Here is a 24,784-nt window from a genome sequence, read left to right as displayed (position 1 = left end):
CTGAGAAAATGCTCCCATCAGCTGTCAACCGTTTTCTTCTCCCCACTCCCCCACTCATGACATTTTCAGTAGCAGAAAAGCCCTTTCCTGAGTTTTCTCCTCCTTTTCTTCCTGGCAGTGGCTACAGGCAGAGCCCAGGTGCAGCAGGAGCCACGGGCAGAGACCACCGAGGGCACTGGCGTCAACATCATCTGCTCACACCCCAACATCCAGTCAAACGAGTACATCTATTGGTACCGTCAGTTCCCGGTCGGAGGACCCGCACTCCTCGTGTGGGCTTATAGTGGGTCCAAAGATGTGACGGACCCGGCAGGGCGGCTATCGGTGGCAGAAGACCGCCGGTCCAGCGCCCTGTGGCTCGCCCAGCCCCGGCTTCGGGACGCGGCGGTGTATTACTGCGCCCTGAGAGCCACGGGGAGAGGAGCCGGGGCTGCGGCCGGGCAGGAACCGTGGCGGGCGGGGCCGGGCGTGTGTGGCGGGGGCGAGGCAGGGGCACAGCCCCCAGGGGGCGCTGCCGCTCCGCCCGCCGGGACCACCTCGCCCCGCAGCCCCGGCGGAGGGGCCCCGCCAGCCCGGCCCTGACCCGCCCCCACTGAGCCCCTTCGGTTCTTCTGGGTAGGACGCTGGCGGTCCGGTGTGGGTCGGACCCAGCTGGGTGTGAGGGGGCAGGACGGCACACCCAGCGATGTCGAGCGAGTGCAGGGGCACACCTGACTGCATGAGCTGTGTGTGTGGCACCAGAGACCTCCCCACAGTCCTGCTCCCACTGCTCCTTTCAAGTTGCTAACAGCTTACAGAGAGAGGCCTGCAAATCGACAGGTGTTGAAATTTGCCACAGAGATGCAAAGCTTCCTTCCCTTCCCATTTGCACCATGTTTGTAGTTCCTGGGAGCCCTTCCCAGGGGCCCTGACCAGCAGCTTTGGCATGCAGGGCACCTTCTGCCTGAGTAGCAGCTGGCAATGCCAGAGACATCCAGTCCTGCTGAATGCTTTCATTAAGGCCACGAGCAGTCGGAAGGAGGGCACCCTTGGCCAGTTTGTGCATGGTCCCCAACTGGGGCACACAGGTGGTGACAGCGTAGGTCACAAGGGGGCTTCGGAGAATGCAGGAAGGCTGGAGAAGGGGGCTGACCAGAGCCTCAGGATGGTGCAAAGGAGCAAAGAAAAGGATTTTCCTCTTGGGCAGGAAGCACCCCCAGAGTAATGCGGGGTGGGGGCTGGCTGCCGAGGAAGCAGAGCCTCAGGAAAGGGTTTTGGGTGCAGGAGGCACCCAGCCACACACGAGCCAGCAGCGCGCCCTTGCAGCAAAGGCAGCCAACGGCCTGCGGAGCTGGGGGGGTCAGGGGGTGCCCCGCAGTGCGTGGGGCCGGGCAGGTGGGGCGGGGGCGAGGCGGGGGCACAGCCACAGCCGGAGCCACGTGGGGGCGCTGCCGGTGCTTGGAAGTCCCCTTGCAGGGCCCGGAGTTAAACAGCACGGGCCCGAGGGAGCATCGGAACAGCCACGCTGGGTTTCCTTCGTTTTCTGCAGTGGTCTCGTTTCAGGAGCTTGTTGTACAGAGCTGGGGGGGTCAAAGCGGTGCCCTGGGGTGGGTGGGGCTGGGCAGGTGAGGCAGGGGCAGGGATAGGGGTATGATACAGTGACCACCATACCTCATCCCAGCCCATCAGGACACAGCCAGACTTCTGGGATGCTGCACCACAGGGTTCCTCACTTATTTCTGCAGACTTGATTAAAAGGCAATGTTCCCAGGTGGTAGAGGAAGGAAACAGGAGAGGGGTTAGAAACAGGGTGCTAGTTGTACCCAGAATAAAAAGAGCCATCCCTAGAGAAATGAGAACCCCAGGAGGTCTTTTGTCCCATGCCTTGTTTACCCACTCTGTTTGCCACACTCCTGGTCCCTCACGCTCCCCAGGGGCTGCCTTTGTACAACAGAGTGGGGTTGCTCCTGGCTCCACCCAAGCCTCGTCAGCAGCCATCCTGAGTACTTCCAGCTCCTGGCAGCTGCCTTGGTGTAGGAAAACCCCTGCAGGCCATGATCCCCCTGCTCCACTGCAGGACGCATTCTGCTTCAGAGCGGATCACCTTGGTGGTGTTCCCAGGTGGTAGAGGAAAGATCGTAGAATCATAGAATGAATCAGTTTTCTCTAGTGGTCGCATTTTAAGATCTTGTTGTACAGGATTTGTCCCAAGCCCAAATCCAGCACATTACTTCAAGCACAGCCTTGCTAGCTGGTCGAGGGAAGTGATTGTCCCACTGTACTCTGCGCTGGTGTGACCTCACCTCGAGTACTGTGTGCAGTTTTGGGCACCAAAGTACAAAAAAGACATGAAACTATTGGAGAGTGTCCAGAGAAGGACTACAAAGATGGTGAAGGTCCTAGAGGGAAAGACATTTGAGGAGCGGCTGAGGTCACCTGGCCTGTTCAACCTGGAAAAGAGGAGGCTGAGAATTCATCGTGGTCTACAGCTTCCTTATGAGGGGGAGTAGAGTGACAGGTGCTAATCTATTCTCTCTGGTAACCAGCAATAGGACCCAAGGGAATGGAGTCAAGTTGCGGGAAAGTTCAGTTTGGATATCAGGAAGTGGTTCTTCACTGAGAGGGTGGTCACACACTGGAACAGGCTCTGCAGGGATGTAGGCACGGCACCAAGCCTGTCGGAGTTTAAGAAGTGGTTGGACTATGCTCTTAGTCGTACGATCTTGGGTAGACCTGTGTGGTGCCAAGAGTTGGACTCGATGATCCTTATGGGTCCCTTCAAACTTAGGATATTCTATGATTCTACCTTTGGCGCTGAGATGACGTCCTGGCAATGCCACAAATGTCTGTGCTGGACACTGCCTCTAGTGACACCTTTTGGAACCTTGGATCTTGCCAAAGGACTGAGGCATTGAGGAGTTTGCTGCACTAGTCAGCGCCGTTGAAGGTGTGCCCTTGGAGCAGGATTCACTCCTGTCTGTGTGTGCAGAGGTGCTGACTGCTGAGCAGAGGGCTGTGGTGGGGCGTCCTTCCCTGCCAGAGGGAGAATGTGGCTCTACCTGGGGGGGGCTTTCTGCAGCTCGCACTATCAATGGAGATATTTCCTTGCAGAGCCTTCCCCCTTGCCCAGGGAAGAGGTGAAGTATAACCAGAATGGCAGAGAAAGTTGGGTACCTGGGTCTAGGCGCCTTTGCCTGTGCCTGGTCCTACCTCCATCCACGCAGCCCCTAGGGAAGAAGAGGACAAGGGCAGCAGAAGGCATCCCTTCTCCATTAACAGCAGAGCTGGGTGCAGGCCTCTGTGTCTGGCTGGGTTCTGGATTGCAGTGGGAGGCTAGTGGGGACCCTTGCCCCTTGCTGGGGCTGCCTACCTGCCAGAAGGGGCAAAAAGAGGGAAGCACACAGTGGCCATGTTGGTGTCCTTTTGCCTTACCGCTGACCAAGTGAAATGTCCTAGCCTTCACAGGCCTGCAGCTGTGAGCTAACTGCACAAGTGTGAAGCTCACAGTGCTGGAAAACCTGTCCCTGGCCATAGGGAACCTGGGACATAGCAAAGATTGGCTGGATTCCTTTCTGACTGCTTTAACCACTAGTCCATCCCTCTCTTGAGAGCCTTGCTGTGGCAGAGGTGTGCCCCAAGGAGCAGCAGGGGGAGAGCTTTGCTCCACCCTCTGTGCTGAGGTTTAGAGGCTGCTTTGAGCTGGCAGAGGGGGAAGTGAATTAGGAAGCTTGAGCTCCCTCTTTCCAGGCACTCCGTGGGCACCCTGTGAAGGCGAGAGCGTGACATGGTCCTGCTTTTTCTGGCAGCCTTGATGGCACTGTCAGACTTTGGTGAGATGTGACTTTCAGGAGGGCAAGCTAGGGACAAGATGGCATCCCATCATTTCTGGAGGGGGAAATTGGAGTCCTGCCTCCCTGGAAGAACTGCAAGTGTTTTCTGTAGGGAGATCAGGGGCTGCAGACCAGTACAGGAGACAGTCTGGGAGATGTCAGGAGCAATAAGTGTGCAGGGATGAATGAGCATCTGCACGTTTCCTTTGCAGATGCCTAGCATTCTTACATGCATTGTTCATAGGTATGGATGGTGAAAGAGAGGTCACTGCTAGGGAACAGACCAGAATGGCAGATAGGAGCTTGTGCCCTCCTAAGATGTCCTCGACAAAATGCTGTCAGCATATGTGGAGATGGACATAATCCTCTGTAGACTTGGAAAGAAGGCTAAGACCATACAAGAACAGAGATGCTGCACGAGGACAAAGCAAGGACATATCAGGTCAGGTGAAGTTATGGAGTAAACATTGCAGTAAGTAATGATGAAGTGAGGAAGGGCAGGAATGGCTCATCTCTTGTGCTGCAGGAAGAGAGACAAAGTGTTAATAGAGCTGAGGGACAGAGAGAACAGATAGACTCAAAGCCTGGTGAGATACTGCTAAAAAGTCTGTAAGCTGACAGACTTGGGTGTGGGAATTGAATAGCATCTGCAGAAAGAAGAGTGCTTGTGTATTTAGCTCAGCATTTTACAGCCCATGAAAAGGGAGATGGAGAGTGGAGACAATGAGTAAGTTGGTGAAATGATAGACACAGGAGAGAGAGGAGGAGAACAGACAGACCTTCAAGCAGTGCTGAAATGCTGTTCTGGCTTTGCAGGTCATGCACAGAAGGACTCTGTGCTGCAGTTTGCACAAGAAACTGCCATCCAGGTGGGACACAACGCAACTCTGCACTGCAATTTCTCCACCAGCTTCTCTACTTTCTACATCTTCTGGTATCAGCAGCGCCCGAATCAGTCCCCTCAGTTCTTGCTGCAGGTGAGCACGTACAAGTTTCATGAGGATTCTGGGAGGTTCTCCTCTGTGCTCTCTGTGGAGGACTCCCAGGTGCTTCTCCACGTGCAAGATGCCAAGCTCCAGGACAGCGCTGTCTACCTGTGTGCGCTGAAACCACACTGGTGCCTGCAGCATGCAGCTTTATACAGGAAGGTGCGGGTGCTGTGAGGAGCAGCTCCCTCTCGTCACAGTTTGCATGGAGCTCTGAGCTGAGCCTGCCCAGTAAGGACACCTGGGGCTTGTCATGGGGCTGGCTCTCTCCCTACCTGGCCTGTGTAACAGGGACAAGTACTATTAAGAACATGCTGTGATATCTTTTACAGCTGTGTCTATGTCCAGGGTCATGAGGAAGGAATCAATAAGGCCAGCAAAGAGCTATTGAGAGCTGCTACATGAACTCATGAAATTACCTGGGACTGGGAGTCAGTATTAAGAAGATGCATCTACTAACCTGCTTCCAACCGCCTACACTGATGACCACTGTTGGGGAATGGGGCTCTTCTTGAGAGATATGATCACTCTTGTGGTTTTACCGGCTAGGCAAAACAGCCTGGGGAGGGAAACTCCCTTCTCAACCCTACATCTGGGCATCAGCTAAACCCTCAGCAAGTGAAAAACCTCCATCAGCTGGAGACTGGGGAAGACTTTCTGTTCGCTGCAGAGAGGAGTCTCATTCCTTTTCATACCATCCTTCTGCTCTGGAGCATCACCAGTGAATGTCTAGAGGTGTTCCTTTGTCCCTGCATCTGTGCTGGTTTCTCTGCCCATCACAAAACCGCTGGTCATCCCAAACCTCAAGACTCGTTTGTCCATCTGCACACAGTACTCTTTTCATGCTGTCTGTTTGGTGGCACAGTGAACTGTCCCTGGAGAGCAGCTCTGGTGGAAGCCAACATAACCAGCCATGGTGGCTTAAGTGTGACCTTAGCTGGATTTTGCTCACAATGGGAGGAAATGTTTAAGTGTTTGAAGTGAGGCCTTCCAAGGTGACACACAAAGCTCCATCTTTGTGCCAATGGGAACGGGGGAAGGATGTGTCTCAAGGGGGGACAAGATGGAGCAAATAGGAGGGAGGCAAGAAGGAGGCACTTGAAAGAGATAGCCGTTGCCTGTGGTAGCAGGAAGGTATGTGGCTAGGCTTTCAACCCTACCATTGAGCCAGTTCTTAACCCAGCATTGCGTGAACCTGTTCATTTCACAGCTGGACAATCTATCCAGAAGGATATTATGAGGGATGGTATCAAAAGCCTTACTGAAATATGAAAATATAACTCCCATTGCCTTCCCTTCACTCACTAAGTAGATGATCTTATTGTAGAAGGATATTAGATTACTAAGGCATGACTTTGCCTTCATGAACCCTTGTTGACTATGTCTGATAATAGCTTTGTTCTTGAAATGTCTTTCCATAGCCCTTGGGATAATCTTCTCAGTAATTTTTCCAGGTAGTGAGGTTAGACTAGTAGATCTGTAGTTTTCTGGGTCTTCTCTCCTGCAGTTCTCATAGATTGGTATAACTTTGGCTAGCTTCCAGTCATAAGGGACTTCCCCAGATTCCCAAAACCTTTGTTAAACTGTTGAGAGGGTTCCAACTATAGTAACTGCTAACTCCCTCAGTACTCTGGGGTGAATCCCATCAGGCCCCCTGGAATAATGAACATTCAACTGACACAACTGGTCCCTTATAATTTCAGTGACCACAAATGGAAAGTCACTGCTCCCCCAGTCATCATCCTCCAACTTAGAGGACTAGGCAGCCCAAGCTCTACAATCAATATTAAAAACTGAGGCAAACAAACAAAAAATATTAAATGTCTCCACCTTTTCCTCATCCTTACTTGTAAGGTGACAATCTTCAAGTATCCATTCAATGTTTTATTTTGACCTTCCTTGCTATTGACATATTTAAAAAAGCCTTTTTGTTGTCTGACACCACAATGACCAGTGTCAATTCAAGATGAGCTTTGGCTTTTCTTGGTATCTCCCTTATTGTCTTGGTTTCTCTCCTGTTACCACCTTGCAGAAATCTGCAAATCAACAGAGGCTGGAAATTATACACAGGGGTCAGAGTTCATTTTCAGGGCACTCCCAAACACTGCAGAGCTGTTTTCCCTTTCCTTCCTTCCTTCTTTCCTTCCTCCCCTCTGTGCTCACATTAATGGAGGAAGTCCTCACCCTGACAGCCAGCCTTGCTGACCCATGTGCCTCAGCCATATGCTTGCGAGTCTCTTTCCTCAATGCCTGCATCTCCTCTACCACCTCCCCTGTTCCTTGCCTGCCCTGCCTGCACCTGGCTGCCGCACTGTGTCTGGCTCCAAAGACTTCTTGGGACACCTGAAGGCTCCGGCTCTCAGGGACACCTGAAGGAACAGCCCTGCAGACTGAAGGAACAACCCCGCAGGCCCTGCAGACTGCCACTGTCCATGCCAAGCCTTCCAGGCTGTGTCAGGTTCCTGCCAACAGACGACCAAATAGACCTCGAGGAGCCACTGACTGGAATGTTTTGCTTCTTTGCCTCACGATCCCCGAGGGCTCCTCTTCCATACCAGAAGACACTTTTGCAAAGCTCTTCTGTGAATACAAACAACGCATTAACACCACCTCCACCAAACTGCTCTCCTTCCTTAAGACCCAATCTCAGCTGCTTCATGGCCACTTTGATCTGCCTTTGTCCTTTCTTCACATTTAGCTTTGGGAAATCTCTTTTCACTCTGTGGGTTCCCCTCTCCTTCCCTGGCCTTTCTGGACACCACTGCTACAGGGTGTCTCCCAAGTCCTGTGCCTCTTCCTCTCAGCCTCTGTGCTCCTCTTGATGAGGATGTTGAGTTCTTTTGCCTTCTGTGAACATTCAACCATATCATATTAATGGTATGTTCAATGTTAACTCTGCCATGGCCGACAGATGTGCCTGAAGGGAGGACAGAGTGGAAACCTCATGGATCTTTTAAGACTGTCAGAGATCTCTTCCAGTCCCCAAGCATGTCTCCTCTGTCTTGTGCCTTGGGATGTATAGGAGAAGCAGACTGCTGCAATGCTCCTGATAGTGCCTGTCAGTCAGGGATTTCCACCCCTGGAGACTGCCAGGTCCTCCTGGGAGTCAATGCTGGAGCCAGGCCCATCTCCTCACACCTGTCTATAAAGGCCTGCCAGCATTGTCTCAGAAATGCATCGCAGAGGAGACAGATTCCCACCCAGCCCATGTCAGGTTGGTTCTCCTGAAGGCAAAGAGGTAGCTGTCGCTCCTTCCTGTGAGGGATTTCACAGCATAGGGATCACAGGGTGACAAGAGTAAAATGATCTCCCTGTGCACCAGAGGGATGCTGAGCTTAATGGGTGTCTCGTCCAAGCTCAGCTCCCTTGTTCAAACACATCCCACCCACTGTTGTTTTTTTTTTTTCCATGCCAATGATACTCATCAAGATCTTCACCGCAGGTTTATATTACCACTAACAGACTCCTTGCGCATTCAAAGTAATTATGAATAGGGCAATTAAGACACCAGTGTTCATTGGAATTACCAGGCATATAACTTGAGTTAGTCACTCCAGGGCCATGGTCCATATATTCTTCACAAAAAAAATGTTCATCCGCGAACTGTATTCTTCTCCCCTTTCCTGCTGAGTGAGCAAGTAATTTTCTGAGTTTTATTCTTCTTTTCTTTGCAGCTGAGGCTGAAGGCAGAGCCCATGTGCAGCAGGGTACATTCCTCTATACATTCTGGCCTGGCTCTGTCTCACCAACAATGTTCTTCAATTTTTATTTTTTTTTTGGGAAAAGAGTCATCAGAGCTCAAAGATCACTAGTGATCTTTGGCTTCTCCTCCTCCTTTCTCAGCAGTGGCTGCAGGCAGAGCCCAAGTGCAGCAGGAGCCATCAGCAGAGACTACTAGCACATCACCTCACACATCATCACCTGCTCACACCCCAGCATACAGTCAAACAAGTATGACAGTATTCTGGCAGAGGTCCTGATCCAGCTTTGGTCAGAACCAGAGTCTCTGTGGCTCTGCTTTGTTCCCAGCTTTTGCCACAACTATCTAATGGTCCACAGACCCTCATCCTCCACCTCTTTGCAGAGCTGCCAAAGAGCAGGCAAACATCCTAATGCCTAATCACTGAGCTGAGTATCCTTCCCTGTTCTACAGATGATCAAATGATGATCCTCCCACCACCCAGTCAGCATAAAGTCAGCTTTTTGTAAAGTAAAAACACAGAGAAAATCTTAAGAAAGCACAGTAAAACTAAGAAATGCTCAATCAAACAATAGAAACCATTGGTTTTGTTTGTTTGGTTTTGGTGTGTGCATACAAAACGAGAGGATCTATATGTTAATAAAAGGTGTCCCCACTCCTGAGATCCAGGAGACAGCAATAGATGAGATGAAGACGAACATGGAGATGGAGATAAAGATGAAAATGAACATGAAGATGGGTAGGTTCTGCTTTGTGTCTGGTAGCACTGGGGGCCCAAAGGCAATTTGGTTTGGCCAGCCCTGAGCTCAGGCAGGACTCAGCATTACCCACGGCAACAAGAAGCTGCTCTTGCCCCATCTCTCCTGCTGTGCTTGGGAAGAAAACGTTCCCAGCTTCTTTCATGTGATTGGAGCAGCCATAAAAGTGACCTATCCCTGATGGGAAAAATACTGTCAGAAAACGTTTGCTAAAATACTGACAGAAGAAAATGCACATCAGCCTGAGAACTGCCAGGTCGGTGAACCAGCAGCATCCTTGAGAAGCACAGCTGGCCTCTTTGTAGCGCAGCTGCATACCTGTAAACTAGAGACATCCTGAAGATACCATCAATAAGGGCAAAACCAAGGAACTGTAAAAACAGCTTATCATCTGAAAAAGTGAAAATTATCTGGAAAAAGGAGAAGACATCCTGAGAAGTTAGGAACTGGCAACTGCTATTGTGTATTTCACCTGAAAGGAAATAAGAAAGTCTGAGAAAGTAATTTGTCATCTTCTGAGAAAGTAATCATCATCTGTTGGTTGTCTCAGAGGAAAAATAGAAATTAGAAGCACCTATTGGCTGCTCTAAGAGGTGGTGTACTACACTCTTTTATATCTCTGTGATGTAAGGATGACTCATTTTCTATACAAAATGGAGCTTCTCTGTCTAACAACTTCCCATGCTGCACAAACTCTTCTTTCTCCTACAAGATTTCCTAAAGAAATCAAACCCTCACTGGGGATACTTGACTGACTCCAAACTCCATGACACGGACCTTCAAAGTGAGACTGTTATTTATTTAGCCCCACTCCTGGGCAAGTTTCTGAGTGTCAATATTTTCTGAGATTGATTTTCTGTATTGACCTATTTCTATACACTCGCAGCTCAAGTAACCCTTTAGATCATGACATCAGGGAAGAGGATGTCCCCTGTGCCCACCCCCTCCCATTTTTCCCCTTTCCTCCCATGAGGTAGTATGGGCCTGGGCTAGGGCCCTTCTACTCCCTACAGGCCCTCCATGAGGGGTAGGACTTAGCCTGGAGCTCAAGCATGAGGCAGACCATATTGTGGCACTGGGAGAATGTGACTTCCCATGTTGACACACAGCAAACCAGGTCCAAGCCCCCTGTGGCACCATGATTTATAATTATAAACCAAGCAAAACTCTCTTTTATCTTCACCCTTATGGCAATCCCCATGGATAAGAACAGCCACATGCCAACTACCCTGGAAGGGTGTGTGTACATGTGGCTGTCAGACCATAAAGTGGTGATTTGGTGCTCCCCTCTCTTTCCCCTACCACGTTCACAACGTAAGGGAGCATAAGACACCTCTTCCTATATAGAGCAACCAATGGCCATTGCAGACAGTGGCCAGTGCTGATTTCTACTGATACTTGCTCACTCTTAAATTACTACTCTTTGCTCAGCACCTGTATCAGTCACTCCCTCACAGGGCTGCCCCGCGCCCCGCCCCGCGGCCGCCTCCTCCTCCGCCGAAGGGGCCGCGGCCCCGCGGGGGGCGGGCTGGGCCGGGCCTGGGCGGGCGGAGCGGTGGGCGCTGCCCCGGCGAGGGCCCGACTTGTGGTGCGGGCAGGAGCGGCCCGAGCGCGGCCCCGCTCTGCTCCTGTCCGCCTCCCGCCGGGCGCGGCAGGGCCCGATGGCGGCCGGGCTGGGGCCGCGGCTGCTGGCCTTGGCCTTGGCCTTGGGGCCGGCCGGTGAGCGGCGGGCGGGGAGGGCAGCGGGGCCGGGGCCGGGGCCGGTGTGTGCGGGAGAGGGAGGCTGTCGGGGTCGGGGACGCTTTGGGAGCAGCCCCGTGTGACCCCGAGGAGGGCAGTCGGGGCAGTGCCCCTGGCCAGGGGCTTTGTCGGGAGCAAGGCGGTTGGCGTTTCTGGCTGTGCTGTGCTGGAGTTGCTGGAGCTTCTAGAGAGCATCCTCCTCCGTCTGTGAGCACACACTGCCCCACTCCCTGTGCTCTCCTTCTGCAGGCGTGTGTGCCGAATTGAGTCTTGTGGAGTCTGGCGGAGATCTGCGAGCACCTGGAGATTCCGTGCATCTCTCCTGCCAGGGATCCGGATTCAGATTTGCAGATTATTCTGTCTGGTGGTACCGTCAGGCACCCGGTGGAAGTCTCGAGTGGGTGTCCTACATCCGCTATGATGGTAGCGGAATAAAGTATGACAAAGTGGTGGAGGGCCGAGCCACAGCTTCCCGGGACAATTCCCAGTCCAAGTCTTCTCTGTCCCTGCGTGCCCTGGTCCCCCAGGACTCAGCCCACTACTTCTGTGCAGTTCTCACAGGGACAGGAAATCCAGCTGAGCTTTAACAGAAACCTGCTCCCAGGGCCCCTCGCCTTCTCTAGGTGTGCCACTCCCACAGAGAGCAGGGAGGAGCAGCAGAACTGTATTGAGCTGCTGAAGAGGGCAGAGAATTGCCTTCAGCTCAGCCCTTTCCCACATGGCCTGTAGGGGCACATGGGATCAACAGCAGTGTCAGGGGCAAATGGCCAGGTCAGCTGGAGTGCAGCAAGAAGAGCTGCACAGGCTTCCTCATGAAAGGAAGTGCCGAGTGCTGCTCTTGGGTCCTAACAACCCCATTCCGTGGGATTGACAGATGTAACAATCCCATTCAGACTTGGGGAATAGTGGATGGAAAGTGTCCTGACAGAAAAGGACCTGAGGGTTTTGTTTGACAGCCAGCTGAACATGAGCCAGCAGTGTGCCCCTGTGGCCCAGAGGGCCAATGGCATCTTGATCTGCATCAGAAACAGTGTGGCCATGAGGACTAGGGAAGTGATTGTCCTGCTTAAGCCCCATTTTGATGATTATGTGAATCCTCCCTGTCACATCGTGCCATGCTCTTTGCTCAGCAGCTGCATCAGTCACTTCCTCACAGGGCTTCTGGTTCCTCTCTCCTTCCCCCCCCTTCCTTCTAGTTTAAAGCCCTCCTTGTGAGGTCTGCCATCCCCTCAGCAGGAACGTCTTTGTCGCGCTGTGTGAGACTGGGGCAGCACGAGGAGGCCATGGCCAGAAGCCTCTGGCTGCTGGGTGACACGCTCCTCCCCACCCTGCTCCCTGCCCCGCACCCTCCTCTTCTGCCAAAGAGGCCGCAGCCCCACAGGGTGCAGGATGGACACTAAGTGGCATGTTTTTTTATCCTATCCATAATAGGACTTGGTAGGTGATGTTGATGGTTGGACTTGATGATCTTACGGGTCTTTTCCAGCCTTAATGATTCTACAGTTCTGTGATTTCCATGCATATCACCATCTGGGGATGCAGGCTGATTGTCAGTGACTATAGCATCTCATGATACCAGCATGCACACAGGTCCAAATTCCTGTGTGACGCACCAGTAGAGAGGTGTTCAGGGATTCTTTCAGATTGTTGGACTACTCAAGAAATCCCTCATTACAAGTGAGCCAGTATCCTGGTTTTGGCTAGGATAGAGTTAATTTTCCTCCAAGTGTCTGGTAGGGTGCTGTGTTTTGGACTTAGGGTGAGAATAATGTTGATAACACACTTATGTTTTAATTGTTGCAGAGCAGTGCTTACACTAAGCCAAGGACTTTTCAGCTTCTCACACTCTCCTGCAAGTGGGCAGGCTTGGGGTGCAGCAGGAGCTGGGAGGGGACAGAACCTGGACAGCTGACCCAGACTGGCCAACGGGGCATTCCATACCATAGGATATCCTGCTGAACAATTAATATGGGGTGGCTGGCGGGGATGTGGGCACCGGCTGCTCAGGGATAGGCTGGGCATCGGTCAGCGTGTGGTGAGCAATTGCATTGTGCATCACTTGTTCGTACACAGTAGTAGTAGTAGTACTATTATTACTATTATTACCTTTCCTTTGCTATTCTAATAAACTGTGTCTATCTCAAGCCACAAGCTTTCATTTTAATTCTTTTTCGATTGTCTCTCCTGTTCCAAGGAGGGAGGGGGGAGTGTGATTGAACGGCTGGTGGTGCTTACCTGCCAGCGGGGTTAAACCACTACAGAAAGGGAGGAAATAAATATATAACAGTTGAAGAGAAAGCAGGAAAGAATGCAAGAAAGAAGGGAAAAAAGAGGGAGAGAGAGTTTGTTTGTTTGTTTGTTTGTTTGTTTTACATCTGTACTGCTTCTAGAGAGATATTTACAATTTACTGATTCTTTAAGGCCTTAATCTAAATAACATGTGCATGAGTCACCCCTCCAGTATGAATATCCACTGGAACATGCTCAAAATGCTCAAGATGCACCAGGTTGAATTGTGACTTTCCTGCCAGGTAGCCTCACGGGGATCCCATCTGATGAGTGGGTTGTTGGTCCACAGGCCAGCTGACGGTGCGTCTAAGTCTGCACTGAGAGCATGCGGCTCCTTTTCTGCCTTCTCCTACTCCCCATGCTCATCCCTTTCAATGCGATTGAAATCATATTGAGCTTGTATTCATCTTATCTTCCAAGTAGTTGCTAGCACACATCATCATCTTTGAGTTTGTACAATACTTGCATTCTTCTGCTCCCCTTTATCTCTGTGTGTGGGTGTCTGTGGTGTCCCTACTGGTTCAGTACGACGTATTGGAGCTCGGGGTGAAACCAGCAGGTGTCGTGTCCTGTCATGGTGCAGCACTGATCAAGCTGCACAGTTTCATGACTTAAGCCGTGACGTACCCATGAAGTCTGAGCTTTGAGGACACCGCAAATGGAGTTCCCTCTTGAAGAGCCTTTTCCATCCTAAGCCCTACCTTCTCCTATGACACTTGGAGAGGCACCCCAGCATGCCCTCTGCCTAGAAAGGGCTTGCAGGATTTCTCCTTGATGGTGCCTTGTGGGCACTTCCTGGGCTACATGCAAGTGCTGAAGGTGGTTCTGCTTAAGCGCCCTTTTGTTGATTTGTGAAGCCTCCGTGTCACATCACCCCATGCCCTTTGCTCAGCACCCGTGTCAGTCACTCCCTCACAGGGCTGCTGGCTCATCTCTCCCTCCACGGTAGTTCCTGCTCGACAGCCCCCCATTGGAGGTCCACCTATCGGCCACAAATGCTTTGCTCCGCTTCATGCCCTGGCTGTCTCCCTCTTTCTCCCTCCTTGACACTAATGGCAGTGCTCAGGCTGCGAGTGGAGCAAGAGCTCCTGAGCACGGGTGTTTGCAGCTGCAGGATGGCAGAGGGGAGGCTCTCACTGCCGGCTCTCGTGGGCACAGCAGACAGCGAGCGGCCGAGCACCTTTTCGGTGTGGCCCCGGCGCGGCACTGCCGGGTCCCTCCTGCCGGGCTGCGCGGGGTTCAAGGCCGGGGCAGCGCCGGGAGGCCAGGGCCAGGAGCCTCCCTCCCTCCGGCTGCCGGGGCGCCGCGCTCCTCCGCCGCCCCCGAGCTGCCCCGCGCCCCGCCCCGCGGCCGCCTCCTCCTCCGCCGAAGGGGCCGCGGCCCCGCGGGGGGCGGGCTGGGCCGGGCCTGGGCGGGCGGAGCGGTGGGCGCTGCCCCGGCGAGGGCCCGACTTGTGGTGCGGGCAGGAGCGGCCCGAGCGCGGCCCCGCTCTGCTCCTGTCCGCCTCCCGCCGGGCGCGGCAGGGCCCGATGGCGGCCGGGCTGGGGCCGCGGCTGCTGGCCTTGGCCTTGGCCTTGGGGCCGGCCGGTGAGCGGCGGGCGGGGCGGGCAGCGGGGCCGGGTCCGGGTCCGGGTCCGGTGTGTGCGGGAGAGGGAGGCTGTCGGGGTCGGGGACGCTTTGGGAGCAGCCCTGTCTGAGCCCCGAGGACGGTTGTTGGCGGCTTTCTATCTGTCAAGCTGGCGGATCAGGCTGTGCTCAGCTGGCGGTGCTGAGGTGGCTGGGGAACTTCTGTCTCCACTCGTGGGCACACACTGCCCCACTCCCTCTGCTCTTCTTCTGTAGGTGTGTGTGCTCAATGGAAGCTGGTGGTGTCTGGTGGAGGTGTTCGAGTACCAGGGGAATCCGTGCACCTCTCCTGCCAGGGATCCGGATTCAACTTTGGAGATTATCATGTCTTCTGGTACCGTCAGGCACCCGGTGGCAGTCTCGAGTGGGTGTCCTTCATTGACAGAAGTAGTCGTAGTAAATACTATGGCAAAGCGGTTGAGGGCCGAGCCGAAGCTTCCCGAGACAATTCCCAGTCCAAGGCTTATCTGTCCCTGCGTGCCCTGGTACCCCAGGACTCAGCCCACTACTTCTGTGCTGTTCACACAGGGACAGGAAATCCAGCTGAGCTTTAACACAAACCTGCTCCCCTCGTGTTTTCTACCTGTACTGCTGCCATGGAGAACGGGGAGGAGCAGCAGAACTGTATTGAGCTGCTGAAGAGGGCAGAGAATTGCCTTCAGCTCAGCCCTTTCCCACATGGCCTGTAGGGGCACATGGGATCAACAGCAGTATCAGGGGCAAATGGCCAGGTCAGCTGGAATGCAGCAAGAAGAGATGCACAGGCTTCCTCATGAAAGGAAGTGCCGAGTGCTGCTCTTGGGTCCTAACAACCCCATTCCGTGGGATTGACAGATGTAATAATCCCATTCAGGCTTGTGGAAGAGTGGATGGAAAGTGTCCTGACAGAAAAGGACCTAAGGGTTATGTTTGACAGCCAGCTGAACATGAGCCAGCAGTGTGCCCCTGTTACCAAGAAGGCCAATCTCATCAGAAACAGTGAGGCCATCAGGAATGGGGAAGTAATGGTCCTTTAAGATGTGGCTCTGGTGACAACACATCTCGGATATTGTGTTCATTTTGGTCCCCTCACTACAAGGAGGTGTGCTGGGTCTGGCTGGGATGCTAACTTTCCCTGCAGCAGCCCATACAGTGCTGTGCTCTGCATGTGGAGCTAGAAGAGCACTGGTGTCACACCAGCGTTTCATCTCTTGCTGCCCAATAGTGGAACAGCACCAGGACTCCCTCCAACCCCCCAAGAGCCAGCAGGCTGGGGGTGTGTAAGTGATGAGGAGGGGACATGACTGGGGCAGCTGACCTAAACCAACCAAAGGGCTATTCCATGCCATATGATGTCACCCAGCAATAAATGTGGTTAAGGTGAAGGAGAGGCGGGGGCTCTAATTGTGGAATCGTGTGTTCTCCCAAACAATCACTATGTGTATTGAGGCCCTGCATCCCAGGATGTGGCTGATCATCTCTAGTGGATTCTAAGTAGAGTAACTGCTTTTCTCTCCCTGTGCTTCCGTGCGGCCTTTTTTTTTTCCCACTTCCTTTTACCTTTAATTAAATCATCCTTATCTCAGACCTTGGGCCCTTTGTGTTGTTTGTTCTCCCCCTTTTTCTTTGAGGAGGGGGAGTGAGAGAGCGGCCGTGGTGGAATTCAGGTGCCCACCCGAGTAAAACCACCACAGAAGGATATTGAGTTGCTTGAGTATGTGCAAAGAGCAACAAAGCTGGTGAAGGGACTAGAAAGCGTTATCATCAGCATCTGAGGGAACTGTTTTTTTTTTAGTGTAGAGAAAAGGAGGCTGAGGGGAGACCTGATCATTCTCTGCAGCTATCTGAGAGAAGGTGGCAGCAAGGAGCTGTTGGTCTCTATGATTCTATGATTCCATGGTTAAACACTGGACAGCTTTTCCGTCTGGTCCTAAATGGGGCTATTTTTTTGTGCAGAAGAGGTGAACTGCTGAAATTGTTTGCTGTGGAGGAACCACTAGTTTCGCGGGCGGTCAATGTGGATGATTGAGTTAGAGATGATTTATCATGTGCCTGGCCAGGTGATCAGTTCCGAGGCAGTTGTGATCTGTACCAGAGCAGGGGCTTGCGGCATGCGGGTGGTTTTCTGCACGGAGGCCACTCGGGTTTTCTGCATCCAGGCCACTCGAGTAATCCGAGGGAACCACCAGGCACCTGCCGGGGCGCCGCGCTCCTCCGCTGCCCCCGAGCTGCCCCGCGCCCCGCCCCGCGGCCGCCTCCTCCTCCGCCGAAGGGGCCGCGGCCCCGCGGGGGGCGGGCTGGGCCGGGCCTGGGCGGGCGGAGCGGTGGGCGCTGCCCCGGCGAGGGCCCGACTTGTGGTGCGGGCAGGAGCGGCCCGAGCGCGGCCCCGCTCTGCTCCTGTCCGCCTCCCGCCGGGCGCGGCAGGGCCCGATGGCGGCCGGGCTGGGGCCGCGGCTGCTGGCCTTGGCCTTGGCCTTGGGGCCGGCCGGTGAGCGGCGGGCGGGGAGGGCAGCGGGGCCGGGGCCGGGGCCGGGGCGTGCGGGAGAGGGAGGCTGTCGGGGTCGGGGACGCTTTGGGAGCAGCCCCGTGTGACCCCGAGGAGGGCAGTCGGGGCAGTGCCCCTGGCCAGGGGCTTTGTCGGGAGCAACGGGGTTGGCGTTTCAGTCTGTGCTGTGCTGGAGTCGCTGGAGCTTCTAGTGAGCATTCTCCTCCATCCGTGGGCACACACTGCCCCACTCCCTGTGCTCTCCTTCTGCAGATGTGTGTGCCGAATTGAGTCTGGTGGAGTCTGGTGGAGGTCTGCGAGCACCTGGAGACTCTGTGCATCTCTCCTGCCAGGGATCCGGATTCAGCTTTGGAGATTATTATGTCTTGTGGTACCGTCAGGCACCCAGTGGAAGTCTTGAGTGGGTGTCCTTCATTGACAGTTATGGTAGCACAATAGAATATGGCAAAGCGGTGGAGGGCAGAGCTACAGCTTCCCGGGACAATTCCCAGTCCAGGGCTTCTCTGTCCCTGCATGCCCTGCTACCCCAGGACTCAGCCCACTACTTCTGTGCAGTTCCCACAGGGACAGGAAATCCAGCTGAGCTTTAACAGAAACCTGCTCCCAGGGCCCCTCACCTTCTCTAAGTGTGCCCCTACCATTGAGAACAGGGAGGAGCAGCAGAACTGTATTGAGCTGCTGAAGAGGGCAGAACTTGCCTGCAGCTCAGCTCTTTGCCACTTTTCGTATAGGGGCACATGGGATCAACAGCAGTGTCAGGGGCGAATGGCCAGGTCAGCCGGAGTGCAGCAAGAAGAGATGCACAGGCTTCCTCATGAAAGGAAGTGCCGAGTGCTGCTCTTGGGTCCTAACAACCCCATTCCGTGGGATTGACGGTCATCCGAGGGAACCACCAGGCACCTGTCGCGGCGCCGCGCTCCTCCGCCGCCCCCGAGCTGCCCCGCGCCCCGCCCCGCGGCCGCCTCCTCCTCCGCCGAAGGGGCCGCGGCCCCGCGGGGGGCGGGCTGGGCCGGGCCTGGGCGGGCGGAGCGGTGGGCGCTGCCCCGGCGAGGGCCCGACTTGTGGTGCGGGCAGGAGCGGCCCGAGCGCGGCCCCGCTCTGCTCCTGTCCGCCTCCCGCCGGGCGCGGCAGGGCCCGATGGCGGCCGGGCTGGGGCCGCGGCTGCTGGCCTTGGCCTTGGCCTTGGGGCCGGCCGGTGAGCGGCGGGCGGGGAGGGCAGCGGGGCCGGGTCCGGGTCCGGTGTGTGCGGGAGAGGGAGGCTGTCGGGGTCGGGGACGCTTTGGGAGCAGCCCCGTGTGACCCCGAGGAGAGCAGTAGGGGCAGTGCCCCCTGGCCGGAGGCTTTGTCGGGAGCAAGGCTGTTGGCTACTCAGGCTGTGCTGGGAGCAACCATGCGGCTGGGAAACATTGTACTGTCTGGCTCCATGTACTCTTTTTCCACAGGGGTGTGGGCACAGCCAAGGGTTGTGGAGTCCGGCGGAGGTGTTCGAGCACCTGGGGATTCCGTACTCCTCTCCTGCCAGGGATATGCCTTGACTTTGATCAACTATTATTTTTGGTGGTACCGTCAGGCACCCAGTGGCAGTCTTGAGTGCGTCTCTTACATCAGCTATGATTCTTCAGACATTCATTACCTGCCAGGGGTAAAAGGTAGAGCCACGGCCTCCCGCAATAATTCCCGGTCTGTGGCATTTCTGCTTTTGCATGGCCTGCGCCGCCAGGACTCAGCCCACTATTTCTGTGTGGTTCACACAGCAACAGGAAATCCAGCCAATCTTAAACATAAACTTGCTCCCAAGCCACATTGCCTTCACCAAGTCAGGGTCTTTCTTGGGAACAAGCGGGTTGGCAGCTCAGGCTGTGCCGGGCTGGGGTTGCTGGGGCTTCTGGTTAGCATCCTCTTCTGTCCATGAGCACGAACTGCCCCACTCCCTCTGCTCTCTTTCTGCAGGCGTGTGGGCACAGTGGAGGTTGGTGGAGTCTGGTGGAGGTCTGCAAGCAGCCGGGGACTCTGTGCACCTCTCCTGCCAGGGATCCGGCTTCAACTTCAGAAGTTACCATGTGCTGTGGTACCGCCAGGCACCCAGTGGCAGGATTGAGTGGGTGTCCTTCATCAACACATCTGGTAATACAAAAGAGTACGGAAAAGCGGTGAAGGGCCGATCCACAGCCTCCCGGGACAATTCCCAGTCCAAGGCTTATCTGTCCCTGCGTGCCCTGGTACCCCAGGACTCAGCCCACTACTTCTGTGCTGTTCACACTGGGACAGAAAATCCAGCTGAGCTTTTACACAAACCTGCTCCCAGGGCCCCTCGCCTTCTCTAAGTGTGGCACTGCCACAGAGAACGGGGAGGAGCAGCAGAACTGTATTGAGCTGCTGAAGAGGGCAGAGAATTGCCTTCAGCTCAGCCCTTTCCCACATGGCCTTTAGGGGCACATGGAATCAACAGCAGTGTCAGGGGCGAATGGCCAGGTCAGCTGGAGTGCAGCAAGAAGAGATGCACAGGCTTCCTCATGAAAGGAAGTGCCGAGTGCTGCTCTTGGGTCCTAACAACCCCATTCCGTGGGATTGACGGTCATAACAATCCCGTTCAGACTTGGGGAAGAGTGGATGGAAAGTGTCCTGACAGAAAAGGACCTGAGGGTTTTGTCTGACAGCCAGCTGATCATGAGCCAGCAGTGTGCCCCTGTGGCCAAGAAGGCCAATGGCATCCTGACCTGCATCAGAAACAGTGTGGCCATGAGGACTAGGGAAGTGATTGTCCTGCTTAAGCCCCATTTTGATGATTTTGTGAATCCTCCCTGTCACATCGTGCCATGCTCTTTGCTCAGCAGCTGCATCAGTCACTTCCTCACAGGGCTTCTGGTTCCTCTCTCCTTCCCCACCTTCATTCTAGTTTAAAGCCCTCCTCGTGAGGTCTGCCATCCCCTCAGCAGGAACGTCTTTGCCGTGCTGTGTGAGACTGGGGCAGCGCGAGGAGGCCATGGCCAGAAGCCTCTGGCTGTTGGGGTGACACACTCCTCCCCACCCTGCTCTCTTCCCCGTGCCCACCTCCTCCTCCTCCAGAGGCTGCAGTCCTGCGGGAGGCGGGATGGACACTAAGTGGTATATTATTTTTTATCCTATCCATGACAGGATTTGTTAAATAAGGTTGATGGTTGGACTTGATGATCTTACGGGTCTTTTCCAGCCTTAATGATTCTACAGTTCTGTGATTTCCATGCATGTCACCATCTGGGGATGCAGGCTGATTGTCAACGACTATAGCACCTCATGATACTAGAATGCACACAGGTCCACATTCCTCTTGGTCCCTCAAGAACAAATATTCCTATTCCTACCCCTTATGGAAGGCTGCCATGTGTGGGTGTGCCACCACGTCCTGGGACAGTTTCTAGGTGGTGAAATATATCATCCCGCATGTCCTGCATCCCCGGGACTCCACTTGCTACTTCTGTGCTGCCCCTTTGGGGACTGAAAGCTGAGATGTTCCCTGACACGAACCTCCTGCTAGGGCTTCTCACCCTCCCCATGCTCACTCTCACAGCCCAGCAAAGGGGCCAGCCTGGACATGGGCTCGGACAGACTGCAGCTGTGGCCTGTGCTGCACGATGCACCAGTAGAGGGGTGTCCAGGGATTCTTTCAGATTGTGGGCCTACTCATGAAATCCCTCATTACAAGTGAGCCAGTATCCTGGTTTTGGCTAGGATAGAGTTAATTTTCCTGCAAGTATCTGGTAGGGTGCTGTGTTTTGGACTTAGTGTGAAATTAATCTTGATGTCACTCTGATGTTGTAATTGTTGCAGAGCAGTCCTTACAAGGAAGGAAAGAAGGAAGTAAGGAAGGAAGGAAGGAAGGAAGAAGAAAGAAAGAAAAGAAAGAAAGAAAGAAAGAAAGAAAGAAAGAAAGAAAGGACGGAAGGAAGGAAGGAAGGAAAGAAAGGAGGTTTTTTTGTCTGTTGTTGTTGTGTTTTTTGTTTTTTAGTTCTGTACAGCCTCCAGAGAGATATTTACAATTTATTGATATTTTAAGGCCTTAATCCAAATAAGACACGTGCATGAGTCAACCCTCCAATATCAATTTCTCCCGGAACGTGCTCAAAACGTTTGAGACGCACCAGGTTGAATTGCGACTTTTCTGCTAGTTAGCCTCGGGGACATCCCTTCTGATGTGTGGGTTGTCGGTCCACCGGCCAGCTGACGGTGAGGCCAGGGCCAGGAGCCTCCCTCCCTCCGGCTGCCGGGGCGCCGCGCTCCTCCGCCGCCCCCGAGCTGCCCCGCGCCCCGCCCCGCGGCCGCCTCCTCCTCCGCCGAAGGGGCCGCGGCCCCGCGGGGGGCGGGCTGGGCCGGGCCTGGGCGGGCGGAGCGGTGGGCGCTGCCCCGGCGAGGGCCTGACTTGTGGTGCGGGCAGGAGCGGCCCGAGCGCGGCCCCGCTCTGCTCCTGTCCGCCTCCCGCCGGGCGCGGCAGGGCCCGATGGCGGCCGGGCTGGGGCCGCGGCTGCTGGCCTTGGCCTTGGCCTTGGGGCCGGCCGGTGAGCGGCGGGCGGGGAGGGCAGCGGGGCCGGGGCCGGGTCCGGTGTGTGCGGGAGAGGGAGGCTGTCGGGGTCGGGGACGCTTTGGGAGCAGCCCCGTGTGACCCCGAGGAGGGCAGTTGGGGCAATGCCCCTGGCCAGGGGCTTTGTCGGGAGCAAGGCGGTTGGCGTTTCTGGCTGTGCTGGGCTGGAGTTGCTGGAGCTTCTAGAGAGCATCGTCCTCCACCCGTAGGTACACACTGCCCCACTCCCTGTGCTCTCTTTCTGCAGGCGTGTGTGCTGAATCGAGTCTGGTGGCGTCTGGTGGAGGTCTGCGAGCACCTGGAGACTCCGTGCATCTCTCGTGCCAGGCATCCGGACTCAGCTTCGGAGATTATTATGATGTCTTGTGGTACCGTCAGGCACCCGGTGGCAGTCTCGAGTGGCTGTCCTACATCAACTATTATGGTAGCATAATACAGTATGGCAAAGTGGTGGAGGGCCGAGCCACAGCTTCCCGGGACAATTCCCAGTCGAAATCTTCTCTGTCCCTGCATGCCCTGGTACCCCAGGACTCAGCCCACTACATCTGTGCTGTTCACACTGGGACAGGAAATCCAGCTGAGCTTTAACACAAACCTGCTCCCAGGGCCCCTCGCCTTCTCTAAGTGTGGCACTGCCACAGAGAACGGGGAGGAGCAGCAGAACTGTATTGAGCTGCTGAAGAGAGCAGAGAATTGCCTTCAGCTCAGCCCTTTCCCACATTGCCTGTAGGGGCACATGGGATCAACAGCAGTGTCAGGGGCAAATGGCCAGGTCAGCTGGAGTGCAGCAAGAAGAGATTCACACAGATTTCTCTAGGTTGGAAGAGACCTCAAGATCATCGAGTCCAACCTCCGACCTAACACTAAGTACTCCACTAAACCATATCCCTAAGCTCTACATCTAAACGTCTTTTAAAGACCTCCAGGGATGGTGACTCCACCACCTCCCTGGGCAGCCCGTTCCAATGCTTAATAACCCTTTCGGTAAAGAAGTACTTCCTAACATCCAACCTAAAACTCCCCTGTCGCAACTTTAGCCCATTCCCCCTCGTCCTGTCACCAGGCACGTGGGAGAATAGACCAACCCCCACCTCTCTACAGCCTCCTTTCAGGTAACTGTAGAGAGCGATGAGGTCACCCCTGAGCCTCCTCTTCTCCAGACTGAACAAGCCCAGCTCCCTCAGCCGCTCCTCGTAAGACTTGTTCTCCAGACCCCGCACAAGCTTGGTCGCCCTTCTCTGGACTCGCTCGAGCACGTCCATGTCCTTCCTGTAGCGAGGGGCCCAAAACTGAACACAGTACTCGAGGTGCGGCCTCACCAGAGCCGAGTACAGGGGCACAATCACTTCCCTCGACCTGCTGGCCACACTGCTTCTTATACAGGCCAGGATGCCGTTGGCCTTCTTGGCCACCTGGGCACACTGCTGGCTCATATTCAGCCGACTATCCACCAATACTCCCAGGTCCTTCTCGGCCAGGCAGCTTTCCAGCCACTCATCTCCCAGCCTGTAGCTCTGCTTGGGGTTGTTGCAGCCCAGGTGCAGGACCCGGCACTTGGCCTTGTTGAACTTCATGCAGTTGACCTCAGCCCATCGCTCCAGCCTATGCAGATCCTCCTGCAGAGCCTTCCTGCCCTCGAGCAGATCGACACACGCACTTAGCTTGGTGTCATCTGCAAACTTACTGAGGGTGCACTGGACGCCCTCATCCAGATCATCAATAAAGATATTAAAGAGGACCGGCCCCAGTACCGAGCCCTGGGGGACTCCACTAGTGACCGGCCTCCAACCAGAGTTGACTCCATTCACCACAACTCTCTGGGCCCGGCCATCCAGCCAGTTTCTAACCCAGCGAAGCGTACGCCAGTCCAAGCCCCGAGCAGCCAGTTTCTTGAGGAGAATGTTGTGGGGAACGGTGTCAAAAGCCTTACTGAGGTCAAGGTAGACCACGTCCACAGCCTTTCCCTCATCCACCAAGCGCGTCACTTGGTCATAGAAGGAGATCAGGTTCGTCAAGCAGGACCTGCCTTTCATAAACCCATGCTGACTGGGCCTGATCGCCTGCTTGCCCTGCAAGTGCCGCGTGATGACCCTCAAGATAATCTGCTCCATGAGCTTCCCCGGCACTGAGGTCAAACTGACAGGCCTATAGTTCCCCGGGTCTGCCCTGCGGCCCTTCTTATAGATAGGCGTCACATTGGCTAGCCGCCAGTCAACCGGGACCTCCCCCGATAGCCAGGACTGCCGATAAATGATGGAAAGCGGCTCAGCCAGCTCCTCCGCCAGTTCTCTCAGTACCCTCGGGTGGATCCCATCCGGCCCCATCGACTTGCGCACATCCAAGCTCCGTAGCAGGTCGCCAACCATTTCCTCATGGATAGCGAAGGCCACATCCAGCTCCCCATCCCCTTCCACCAGCTCAGGGCACTGGGTGTCCGGAGAACAACCGGTATTGCCGCTAAAGACTGAGGCAAAGGCGGCATTAAGCACCTCAGCCTTTTCCTCATCCTTAGTAACTAGGTTTCCCCTCGCATCCAGTAAAGGATGGAGATTCTCCCTAGTCCTCCGTTTCGCGTTGATGTATTTGTAAAAGGATTTTTTGTTGTCTTTAACGGCAGTAGCCAGATTGAGCTCCAGGTGAGCTTTGGCCTTTCTAATTTTCTCCCTGCACAGCCTCGCTACATCCTTGTAGTCCTCCTCAGTGGCCCGCCCTTTTTTCCAAAGATTATAAACCCTCTTTTTTCTGCTAAGCTCCAGCCGCAACTCTCTGTTGAGCCAGGCCGGTCTTCTTCCACGCCGGCTCATCTTTGGGCACGTGGGGACGGACCGCTCCTGTG

At 54.8% G+C, this 24,784-nt stretch overlaps 1 protein-coding gene and 1 gene segment (V, D, J or C); both read left to right on the top strand.

Moving 5' to 3' along the window:
- Positions 1–24,784, top strand: part of LOC310885820 (M1-specific T cell receptor alpha chain-like) — a 373,370-nt gene that overhangs the window by 238,933 nt on the left and 109,653 nt on the right. Inside the window, exon 4 of one of the 4 annotated variants that reach the window (XR_014574995.1) lies at positions 119–962. The exons of the other annotated variants lie outside the window; for them this stretch is intronic. The gene's annotated coding sequence lies outside the window, so the exon portion shown is untranslated. Of the gene's footprint in view, positions 1–118; positions 963–24,784 lie in introns of those variants that run through there. 4 annotated transcript variants of the gene reach the window in all.
- LOC310885831 (immunoglobulin heavy variable 3-23-like) overlaps positions 1,617–24,784 on the top strand; it is a 36,661-nt gene continuing 13,493 nt past the window's right edge. The window contains exons 1-4 of the V gene segment in view: positions 1,617–14,869; positions 15,125–17,375; positions 17,646–18,588; positions 19,344–19,517.

This window comes from Anser anser (assembly GCF_964211835.1).
Source record: "Anser anser genome assembly, chromosome: 23".
NCBI classification, from domain to species: Eukaryota; Metazoa; Chordata; class Aves; order Anseriformes; family Anatidae; genus Anser; species Anser anser.
Note: the sequence above shows the minus strand (reverse complement) of the source record. Positions and strands in the feature narration are given on the sequence as shown.